This window comes from Moschus berezovskii, chromosome X, assembly GCF_049115385.1.
Source record: "Moschus berezovskii isolate FMDL1 chromosome X, NW_MosBer_1.0, whole genome shotgun sequence".
NCBI lineage: Eukaryota > Metazoa > Chordata > Mammalia > Artiodactyla > Moschidae > Moschus > Moschus berezovskii.
This window is the reverse complement of record NC_142488.1, coordinates 108,851,417-108,862,530: the sequence shown is the minus strand read 5'-3', so window position 1 is coordinate 108,862,530 and position 11,114 is coordinate 108,851,417. Positions and strand designations below refer to the sequence as shown.

General features: G+C 41.1%; 1 pseudogene; it reads right to left on the bottom strand.

Annotated features, from left to right (window-relative positions):
• Window positions 1-6,073: 6,073 nt before the first annotated feature.
• Window positions 6,074-10,598, bottom strand: LOC129564560 (succinate--CoA ligase [GDP-forming] subunit beta, mitochondrial pseudogene; annotated as a pseudogene).
• Between the last annotated feature and the right edge of the window lie 516 nt (window positions 10,599-11,114).

Sequence of the window (11,114 nt, the reverse complement as noted above, 5' to 3'; positions counted from 1 at the left end):
CTGTTTGCTGGTCTCTTCAGTGTCTAATTTCCGCCCTGACACTAGGGGGAGGTGGTGGACACTTTTTAAGGCTCACTTGTTCAGTTGTGTTGTGGGGAGAGAGGAACGCCGCAGACAAATATCTCTGACATCTGTGGGGAGTGCTCGCAGTGTCTTGGCCACACTGGGTTTGCCCCGTCTCACAGTGTATGTGTTGTCCCAGTCTGCACTGCACAGGCTCTAGGTTGCTCTGCCGGGAACTATCTGAGGCCCATGCTGCGTTGCATGCACATCCCAGGTCTAAGGTGCTCAGGTTCAGGTACTCAGGTACTCCACAAAGGTGCAGACTTGGTTGGGCCTGCGTTTTCTGCCTTCCCCGGTCTAAGCAGCTCAGGTGACCAGGTGTTTGGCGAGTGTGATCGCTGTGACTTATAGCCTCCCTGGACCCTGCCGCTCAGTTTTCTGAGCGTACAACCAGCACACCTTCTCAGGCGGATGTCGACCTGCCAGAAAGTCAAGAAGTCTTGGTTAGCAATGAAGCCTGCTTGCAGTTTGGTATCCGATGCCTCTCTGGGGCCGCGATTGCCCCCTTCCAGCTCTAGCTGCCCTCCCCTGCCTGTCTCAGCAGGGGATGGGCCGTCCACAGCCGTCTAGCTCTGCTCAGTACTTTCTTCTTTGAGCAGTTCTGGCGAAGTCTTAGGTTAGGGCTTTTTGCCTTTTTGCAGGTTAGCTATCCCACAGTCTGCTTTGCTATCTCCAGTTAGCTCCCTCAGATTGCCCTCGCAGCATTCAGGCTGTGTGCTCAATGCAGCTGGCTACTCCCTGCCCAGCCCCCACTTGCTAATGGCCAATGTGGGCGATTATGCTGCTTCTCCGCAGGGAGTTACCCTTGGGCACGTAATCTGTGGGGTTTAATTATTTATTTCTCTTTCCTCCTGGTTATGTTGCCCCCTGAGGTTCCAAGGCTCGCCACAGACTCGCCCGTGAGAGTGTTTCCTGGTATTTGGAAACTTCTCTCTTTTTTAAGCCTCTCTTCCCAGGATGGAGCTCCATCCTTACCTCTTTTGTCTCTCTTTTTATCTTTTATGGTTTTTCCTACCTCCTTTCGAAGACAACGGGCTGTTTTTCTGGGTACCTAATGTCCTCTGCCAGCATTCAGAAGTATTGTGGAATTTACTCAGCGTTCAAATGTTCTTTTCATGAATTTGGGGGGGGAGATGTGGTCTCCCCATCCTATTCCTCCACCATCTTCTTCCGATCTCCCACTTCAGTAGTTTTGAATGGAGAGAGGAGGACAGAGGAGCCTGGCAGGCAACAGTCCATAGGGTCACAGAGAATTGGACATGATTGAAGAGGTTTAGCACCGGGTTAATTTTGGTAAAGTCATATTTTAAGAAAAATATCTTGGTCATCTAAAATGTGAATTTTATATACTATATCAAAACACCATAGGAAGCCAAATAAAGTGTAAGTGACTTTTTTTCACCTCAAAACACTTTTAACATTATGAAACTACAAAAAATTCCTTGGAGGTAATAAAATAAAGGCAAACAATGAGAGATAATTTTATATATAAGGAAACTTTGGCCCAGAAAAAGGAAGTGTCTCGTCCAAGCCTGGAGACAGATAAGAGGATCGGAAACTAAAGTTTTTCTCATTATCCTCCATTTTCGTAGTATACTAAGCTACTTTTTTATACAAGCTGAGACAAGGAAACCTAAGGAAAGAAACATGGCTACAAACTGTGAGTCAGATTTTAAATAAACTTTAGTAGAGATCATGCTATATATAGTTTTTATCACGAAATATTTCAAAAAATATAGAGAAGTATAGGGTACATTTCTAGACAGCCATACCATGTACAGTCTTTAAAGGAAGGACTTAATTACCAGTGTCTCTGTCAGTGCTCAGACTCCCTCTATTTGTAGGTGAAGTGAAACCACATGCAAACTCATTCCTGGATGCCTGTAACACAATGTGATCTCTCTGTCACTTCAACAAATTTGTACACTAGGGTAAGAAATCGAAATTAAGAGAATGAAAGGGTACCCCAACTTTAAACAAAGCTCACTGTGAAAGCCTTAATCAGGTATCAGTACTGGTATTTAGGTGATGTCTCTTTTTAAAAATGGATCCAAGTATACTGTTATAACTATGACCTCTGGCAAAGTGATACAACTCTAGGTGGCTGGTAAAAGCTGCAACTCGTGTGGTCTGAATATGGTTCCATTCTCCTCCTTGAACCAAAGGCAGTACTAGAAAGAGAGGTGTGACCAGAGGCCCTACATGAACTTGAGCTGCAAAAGAAAGAACGGGTAAGTAAAATATTTCCACAAATCACTGTCGAATGTTGTGGAGTGAGCATAAGCATGAGTGACCGTGAAGAAAGGCTCACTTGACACTCGCTTGACACCAGGTAGGTGATGCAGCATCTGCATTTAGGTGATTCACATACTTGGGAGCTACAGGCAATCAAGCCCTCAGTGAGGCTTAAAAGTGGCTTTCTCAGGAGCCCAGGGCAGGCTTGACAAATCTGCAGACATTTATTATGGGGAATTTCCAAAGGAAGCTGTGAGGAACACAGTTTTACCTGCCACCCACTCAGCTACTGAACATGTGATGGGGGGATCTTTGGCCATACAGAGCATGGAGTGCGGGTAGGGCAGGAGTTATTCACCCTACTGGGCAAACTCCAAAGTATACATCACATTTTAAAATGGTGACTGGTCAAATGGAGCATGTCGGGAAGATTGTAACCGAGACTGTAAAGGGTTTGAAACGACAAATGATGAAGTGGAGCTAGCTAGTCTGGAGAAAAATTTAGAAGGGACATGCATGAAGAGGTATTGTGTGGAGGTAGAAGTGGATGTGCTCTGTGTACCTCTAGAAGGCAAAACCAGGACAAGTGGATAGAAAATCGTGTAGATCAAATACAAAAGGAAAGTTTTAAATACAACTATGGCACAATGTTGTTTTTGCCAAGTGGGAGAAATCATCTCCAATGTTCCTTGCAACGCTAAGATTCTAAGGGGAGAAAGAAAACACAGACCAACCATGATGAGTTAAAAGCCACTCACCAGAAGTGCTGAAACAAGGCTGTCAAAGGGAGGGAGAAGGGAAGGAATACAGTTTAATCCCTGGAGCCTAACATTTTGGAAAGTGAATGTTTTGTTCAGTTTTCCAGTTGAATAAATAGATGAAGGCATATAACAGCAGCAAATCTTAAAAACAACACACTGAGGACAAAGGATTCTTGCTGTTCTCTTGGACCTCATGGCTCAAAGTGTGGTCATTAGGCCAGAAAGAGCCAAAAGTCTGTCTGAAACGTATAATCTCAAATTCTATCCCAGGGCTGCTGCTGCTAAGTCACTTCAGTCATGTCCAACTCTGTGTGACCCCATAGATGGAATCCCACCAGGCTCCCCAGTCCCTGGGATTCTCCAGGCAAGAACACTGGAGTGGGTTGTCATTTCCTTCTCCAATGTGTGAAAGTGAAAAGTGAAAGTGAAGTCACTCAGTTGAGTCCGACCCTTAGCGACCCCATGGACTGTAGCCTACCAGGCTCCTCTATCCATGGGATTTTCTAGGCAAGAGTACTGGAGTGGCTTGCCATTGCCTTCTCCGACCCCAGGGCTACTACATTAGAATTTGTCTTAACAAAGGAGGCAAGAATATAAAATGGAGAAAAGACAGTCTCTTTAACAAGTGGTGCTGGGGAAACTGGTCAGCCACTTGTAAAAGAATGAAACTAGAACACTTCCTAACACCATACACCAAAATAAACTCAAAATGGATTAGAGAGCTAAATGTAAGACCAGATTCTATAAAACTCCTAGAGGAGAATGTAGGCAAAACACTCTCTGACATAAATCACAGCAGGATCCTCCTAGACACACCTCCCAGAATATTGGAAGTAAAAGCAAAAATAAACAAATGGGGCCTAATTAAAATCAAAAGCGTCTGCATAGCAAAAGAAACTATAAGCAAGGTGAAAAGACAGCTTTCAGAATGGGAGAAAATAATAGCAAATGAAGCAACTGATAAAGGATTAATCTCCAAAATATACGAGCAGCTCCTGCAGCTCAATTCCAGAAAAATAAATGACCCAATCAAAAAATGGGCCAAAGAACTAAACAGACATTTCTCCAAAGAAGACATAAACATGGCTAACAAACACATGAAAAGATGCTCAACATCCCTCATAATCAGCGAAATGCAAATCAAAACCACAATGAGATACCATTTCACACCAGTCAGAATGGCTGCTATCCAAAAGTCTACATGCAATAAATGCTGGAGAGGGTGTGGAGAGAAGGGAACCCTCTTACACTGTTGGTGGGAATGCAAACTAGTACAGCCACTATGGAGAACAGTGTGGAGATTCCTCAAAAAACTGGAAATAGACCTGCCATATGACCCAGCAATCGCACTCCTGGGCATACCCACTGAGGAAACCAGAATTGAAAGAGACACATGTACTCCAATGTTCACTGCAGCACTATTTATAATAGCCAGGACATAGAAGCAACCTAGATGTCCATCTGCAGACGAATGGATAAGAAAGCTTTGGTACATATACACAATGGAGTATTACTCAGCCATTAAAAAGAATGCATTTGAATCAGTTCTAATGAGGTGGATGAAACTGGAGCCTATTATACAGAGTGAAGTAAGCCAGAAAGAAAACACCAATACAGTATATTAATGCATATATATGGAATTTAGAAAGATGCAAATGATAACCCTGTATACGAGACAGGAAAAGAGACACAGATGTATAGAACAGTCTTTGGGACTCTGTGGGAGAGGGCGAGGGTGGGATGATTTGGGAGAATGGCATTGAAACATGTATGTTGTCATATGTGAAACGAATCACCAGTTTAGGGTCGATGCATATTACAGGATGCTCAGGGCTGGTGTGCGGGGATGACCCAGAGGGAGGATAAAGGGAGTAGGGAGGCAGGAGGGGGGTTCAGGAAGGGGAACTCATGTACACCCGGGGCGGATTCATGTCAATGCGTGGCAAAACCAACCAATATAATATTGTAAAATAATTATCCTCCAATAAAAAAAAAAAGTAAAAAGTATCATCAGTAACCTCTGCAAAAATAAAATAAAAAGAATTTGTCTTAATTCCCCAGATGATCTATATGCACATTAAGATTTGAGAACTACTGCTACAGGAAAAAGTATAAATTTATCTTAATTTATTTTATTTTTTTAGCGTTTATAAAACAGAAGATTTTATTTGAATTTACATACAGATAAAAATTTACCAAAATTTTAACACAAACCTAAATCACATTCTTTCCCACCACAAAAATGGACACTATGCAAAAAAGCCACATCCTCTCAATTACATTTTCCAAGGTGGTAGATTCAGGGGGGTAATAGGAAGGGAGAAAAGACAGTGACACTCACAGCATAATTTGATTTCAGTGTTGTCTCATCTTGAAATGACTCAATCAGAGATTTCCATAAGAATCAACCTTCAGTTCTGATGTTTAAGCAGAAAGTTCTACTCCAAAATCACAAATAAGGCTTCTGGCTTCATTTTTAGTATGAGGTAAACAGCATATTCAATATTAAGGCAAATGGTAGGATACATGTATCCTAATGTATGCAGCATTAATTATGAATCTTCCATTGCAAAATACATTTCATGGATTTTCTAAACATGTTGGAATTCAAAATAGCAAAAACTCTTGCAGTTTATAACAGCTACCTGTTTCAGTGTCTTAGCTGCACCTTTTTGATGGCAAATCTGTTGAATGCAATCTTGTCTGACATTTTTTATTTTTACAGCATGCTTTTTTTTTTTTTTTAACACAATTCAAATGTTCACCAAAATCGCTGCAAATGAACCAGGGCCTGATCTCAAATGCTGTATACACACACACTGTTTGGCCTTGTAGATTGCTTCCCCAAATTGGAAAAACAATGGTGAGCTGACTCACTATGACAGAAAATTATGAGAATGCAGGACATTAAATTAATATAGGCTATAAGGGAAATTAAGCTGTCTAGATATCTTATTCAAAAAAATACAGATTTAAATTTTTTAAGCCAAAAACTTATAATTCTTGCTCTTCCCATTCCACACCCGCCTTTTTTCCCCAATGGAATAACTATTTTCTTCACAGTGGTGAGAGAACCATCCCTTTTTATGGGTAAGTGCACTTCTTCCAAGAGATCAGGGCAAGGCATCACTTCTTAGCCACGCTGGCCACAGCTTTCTTGGCTGCATCCTCCAGGTCGACAGCTGAAGTGATGGGGAGTCCACTGTTACTGAGAATGTTCTGGGCTTCGTGGACAATGGTTCCTTCAAGCCAGACCACCAGTGGCATCTTGAGTTCCAGCTCCTGGCAGGCTTTGGTGATACCATTGGCAATGATGGCACAGTTGACAATTCCACCAAAAATATTGATTAGGATGGCTTCAACCTTAGGATCTACTGAGTAATTTGAACGCTTGATATACTTGAGATTTCTTTACACCACCACCAAGATCCAAAAAGTTGGCTGGCTTCCCACCATTCAGGAAAATGATGTCACAGGTAGCTATGGCGAGTCCAGCATCATTAACAAAACAGGCAATGTTTCCGTCCAGTCCTATGTATTTTAGATCATATCTGGCAGCTTCATTTTCAATGGGCTCATTCTCTGATTTGTCATCCACAGCAAATATATCCTTTTGTCGGAATTCTGCGTTGTCATCAAAGTTTATCTTGGCATCAAAACAGACAACTTGTCCTTCTGGAGTTTCACCAAAGGGATTCACTTCCACCTGAGTAGCATCAATTTTCAGGAAGAGATTGTACAGCTTCTTAATTTGATCTGCAGCCTGGTTTTTCAAAGGCCCGAGGAAACCTAGATTTTCCGCCATCCGTTGAGCTTGGCTGTCCTTTATCCCTTCAATAATGTCAATTTGCTCCTTAAAAATAAGTTCTGGATTTGAAGCTGCCACCTCTTCAACGTCAACGCCCCCCTGAGGGCTGCCCAAAAGCACGGGGCCATTGCAGGACCGGTTCTGGAAAAAGTATAAATTTAAAATGTTGCAAAAGGTGAACTCTTGAGATCATACAGCATATGACCCTGATTCCAAATGCAGTCAACAAAACAGAATAAAATGCCAACAGAAACACATGACTACTTACAGATAGGCAAGGCTGCACAAGAATACAATGTTTCTCGACCTGCTAATCGCTGTATATTTTCCAAAAGCAGTCCAACAAAAGGGAGGTACAACTGTGCTATTTTGGCTTGCTGGTTCTGCAAAATAATTATCAAAAGCTTAATAGATATATAATATGTATATATTACAAATACAGTTGGCTCCATCTATCTGTTTAAAGACGAAAAGTGAGCGAATATCCATAACAAATGAAGCATGAATCTATTTATATTCATAGTCTCAAAACTAATTACCAGAGAACTTTGTTGGTATTTGGATTTATATACAATATAGTCAAATCACATCCCTCAAATATCACTACATAAAAGGCAAAAGTTTATTTTTTTAAATAGCAGTGGACTTATAAAGCAGATCGTATTAGTCCTGTCCTTTAACTCCGGTGAGGGTTGAATATGATTAAGAGCAAGAATCACGTCTGTCTTGTTCACTGCTTCATCCTCTCTGCCTAGGCACATAGGATATGGTCACTATACGTTAACTGAATGAATGAATAGATGGAAGAAGTAACAAAATATTCCTCCTTCCACAATAAGTTTTGCTTTGAGTCAGGCTGCAATTAAACTAATGTGATCTTGACGCTCTAAATCATTATACAACATGGGAGATTGATATCTTTGTGGCCCACTCCAGTACTCTTGCCTGGAAAAGCCCATGGACGGAGGAGCCTGGTGGGCTGCAGTCCGTGGGGTCGCTAAGAGTCGGACACGACTGAGCAACTTCACTTCACTTTCACTTTGAGTCAGGCTGCAATTAAACTAATGTGATCTTGACCCTCTAAATCATTATACAACATGGGAGATTGATATCTTTGTAAATATCCAAGTAAACCTGGACACTGATAGTCTTCATTAATGTGGTACCTCTTATACTCATTTACGTACTGCTTTTCTCAGCTACAGACCGTCCTTGTCAGATGTTTATAATCATTCAAATCAGCAAAAACTGTGGTGATGGCACATGAGCTGCCCTCCATATGTCAGCACTTTGGGAGATCTATATAAGGCATCTAGGGTACAATGGTTAACCAACAGAATTCAGATCTAAAGTATCTCTTAGTTCCTTTAATTTGCATTTATTCTTGAAACAACAATGTTTCATATGTTAATCGGCCATTTGTACTTCTTTTGTGAATTTCAGGAACTCTTAATATATAACATAGATGCTCTAACATACAACCGTAATCAAGAATGTCTCTAGCACTAGGATTCTGGTTCAGTAGGTCTGGGCTGGGTCCCAGGAATTTTCCCTAGATGGTTGTGCACAGAGATTTGAGAACCACTAATCTAGTTCAACTTCCTGATCAAGCCAAGAGCAACCTGCACCTGCATCTTTGACAGATGATTAGTTTTTAACTTCTTAAACACTTCTGCACTTTCAGAGGTTCTGTTAGTAAAGTCCTTAAGCTGTTCTACCTGCTAGATATAGTTCGGCCCTTTGGATCTACAAAGAGTAAGTCCACTTCTACTTTATACAGCAACCCCTTAAACATCTGGGGACACATCACGAATTGTCTTAATTCACTCTTCACAGAGCTAAATAGCTGTTATTATTTTATTTTTCATATGGCTTTGGTTTCAAGAGTTTCTACCATCATCATCACCATTTTTTGGCAGTTCTCTAATTGTCCAGTGTCCTACTATGGTTTTTCCAGTAGTCACGTATGAATGTGAGAGCTGGACTATAAGGAAAACTGAGCACCAAAGAATTGATACTTTTGAACTGTGGTGTTGGAGAATACTCTTGAGAGTCCCTTGGCCTACAAGGAGATCCATCCTAAAGGAGATCAGTCCTGAGTGTTCATTGGAAGGACTGATGCTGAAGCTGAAACTCCAATACTTTGGCCACCTGATGCCAAGAACTGACTCATTTGAAAGAACCCTGATGCCGGGAAAAATTGAAGGCAGGAGGAGAAGGAGATGAAAGAGGATGAGATGGTTGGATGGAATCACTGACTCAATGGACATGAGTATGAGTAAACTCCAGGAGTTGGTGGTGGACAGGGAGGCCTGGCGTGCTGCAGTTCATGGTGTTGCAAAGAGTCGGACACGACTGAGCAACTGAACTGAACTGAACTGACTTAATATTTGAGAGGCAGTCTTCCCTGTTGGCTCAGAGGTTAAAGCATCTGCCTCCAATGCGGGAGACCCGGGTTCGATCCCTGGGTCGGGAAGATCCCCTGGAGAAGGAAACGGTAACCCACTCCAGTATTCTTGCCTGGAGAATCCCATGGACGGAGATGCCTGGTAGGCTACAGTCCACGGGGTCACAAAGAGCCGGATACGACTGAGCGACGTAATGGAACGGATAGTCTATGAGCCCAGATTTTAAATTTTAGATACACATGAATTCCAGCCCTCCTTTTACTAGTGACTTGACTGTGATCAAATCACTTAATCATAGTTTTCTCTTTACTAAAGTGAGGATAATAACTGTAATATAAATTCATATGAGCTAATATTTAACATAGTGTTCGGCATATACTGAGTCCTCAAGAAATTTTAGTCATGATTTTTAATATTGTAGCTTCTAGATGGGATTTCATTTCAGTTCAGATAGTGAGTGATTACTAGGGAAGGAGATACTACACCCTTCTTAGGTGAACAGGAACACAGGTAAAACACATGCAGTCAGGGCAAGCACATTAAAAGTTTGGTCTACACAAAAGACAGAAAACCATCTAAGAATCTATTAGCAGAAGACAGGTTAGATAAATAAAATAAGGTGTATTCATATGATAGCACTCTATGCAGATTTTTAAAAAATATAGATCTAATCTTCAGAATATATTGCTAAGTGAAAAAATAAAAATACATAATGGTTTCTATTATATACATGTGTGTGTGTAGGTTTGTGCATGAATAAAATAGAAATTTATATATGAAACTGATAAACAGTAGTGGCTTCTTGAGAGAAGAATTGAGGCATGGAGGTAAGGAATGAGAGAGAGGCATTTTGATTTTTGTTTTTACCATGTATATAGAATATTATTTTAAAAAAGGGAAGAAAATGCCGACAGTCCAAGTAGAAATTGCACTTCTTCAGTTGTCAGTAGCATTTGCAGTGAGTCCAGGAACTGATATAGGCCCCAGAATAAATGTTAGATTTTGAACATTCTGGTTTTGAGCAGGAAAGATATCTCATGATATGTACAGCAAATAAGGAGAGCTCCCAAAGCAGTTTAAGAGTAGCATGTAACAGGGACCAGTGGCATGTCCATAATGTCATTAGAAGAAAAGCTGAGGAGTGGCTACATGGTTAGAATGCAGGCCTGGGTGGGATACTAGGACAAGTAGTCTCAAAGCAGCTTTTCCACAGGAAGCACTTTTTCTTGACTGTATTATTATTTGGGAAACCAGATGGAAATTATGGGGGTATAAAGCTCCCCTCTCTGCCCTCACCTTGGCCTCGTTCTTAATGGTGAACATGTTTTAAGTGAATGTATCTGACAAATGACCTCTTACTCAGGCCAACTGTGAGCTCTTTGGATCAAACAGGGAAAGGCATTGAAGCTCTGGTTGAGCAGGCCCAAGAAACAAAGTTTTATTGGGGAGAATCCTATACTCAATTAAAACCTGTCAGAAGATTTTGAACAAAGAAGGGGCTTTAGAAATCCCTGAAAGGGTAATGTGGTGGGTATTTCCATGTTTCCCATAGTCTAAAACCTCAAAGAAAACCCATGCATCTGTGGGCACCTTATCTTTGACCAAGGAGGCAAGAATATACAATGGAGAAAAGGCAAGCTTTCAATAAGTGGCACAGGGAAACCTGGACAGCTTTATGCAAAAGAATGAAATTAGAACACTTTCTAACACCAAATACAAACATAAACTCAAAATGGATTAAAGACCGAAATGTAAGGCCAGAAACTATAAAACATCAAATACTCAAACAGGCAGTGTTATTTACAGACAACAATAGTGGTGTGTGTATGCATGTGTATA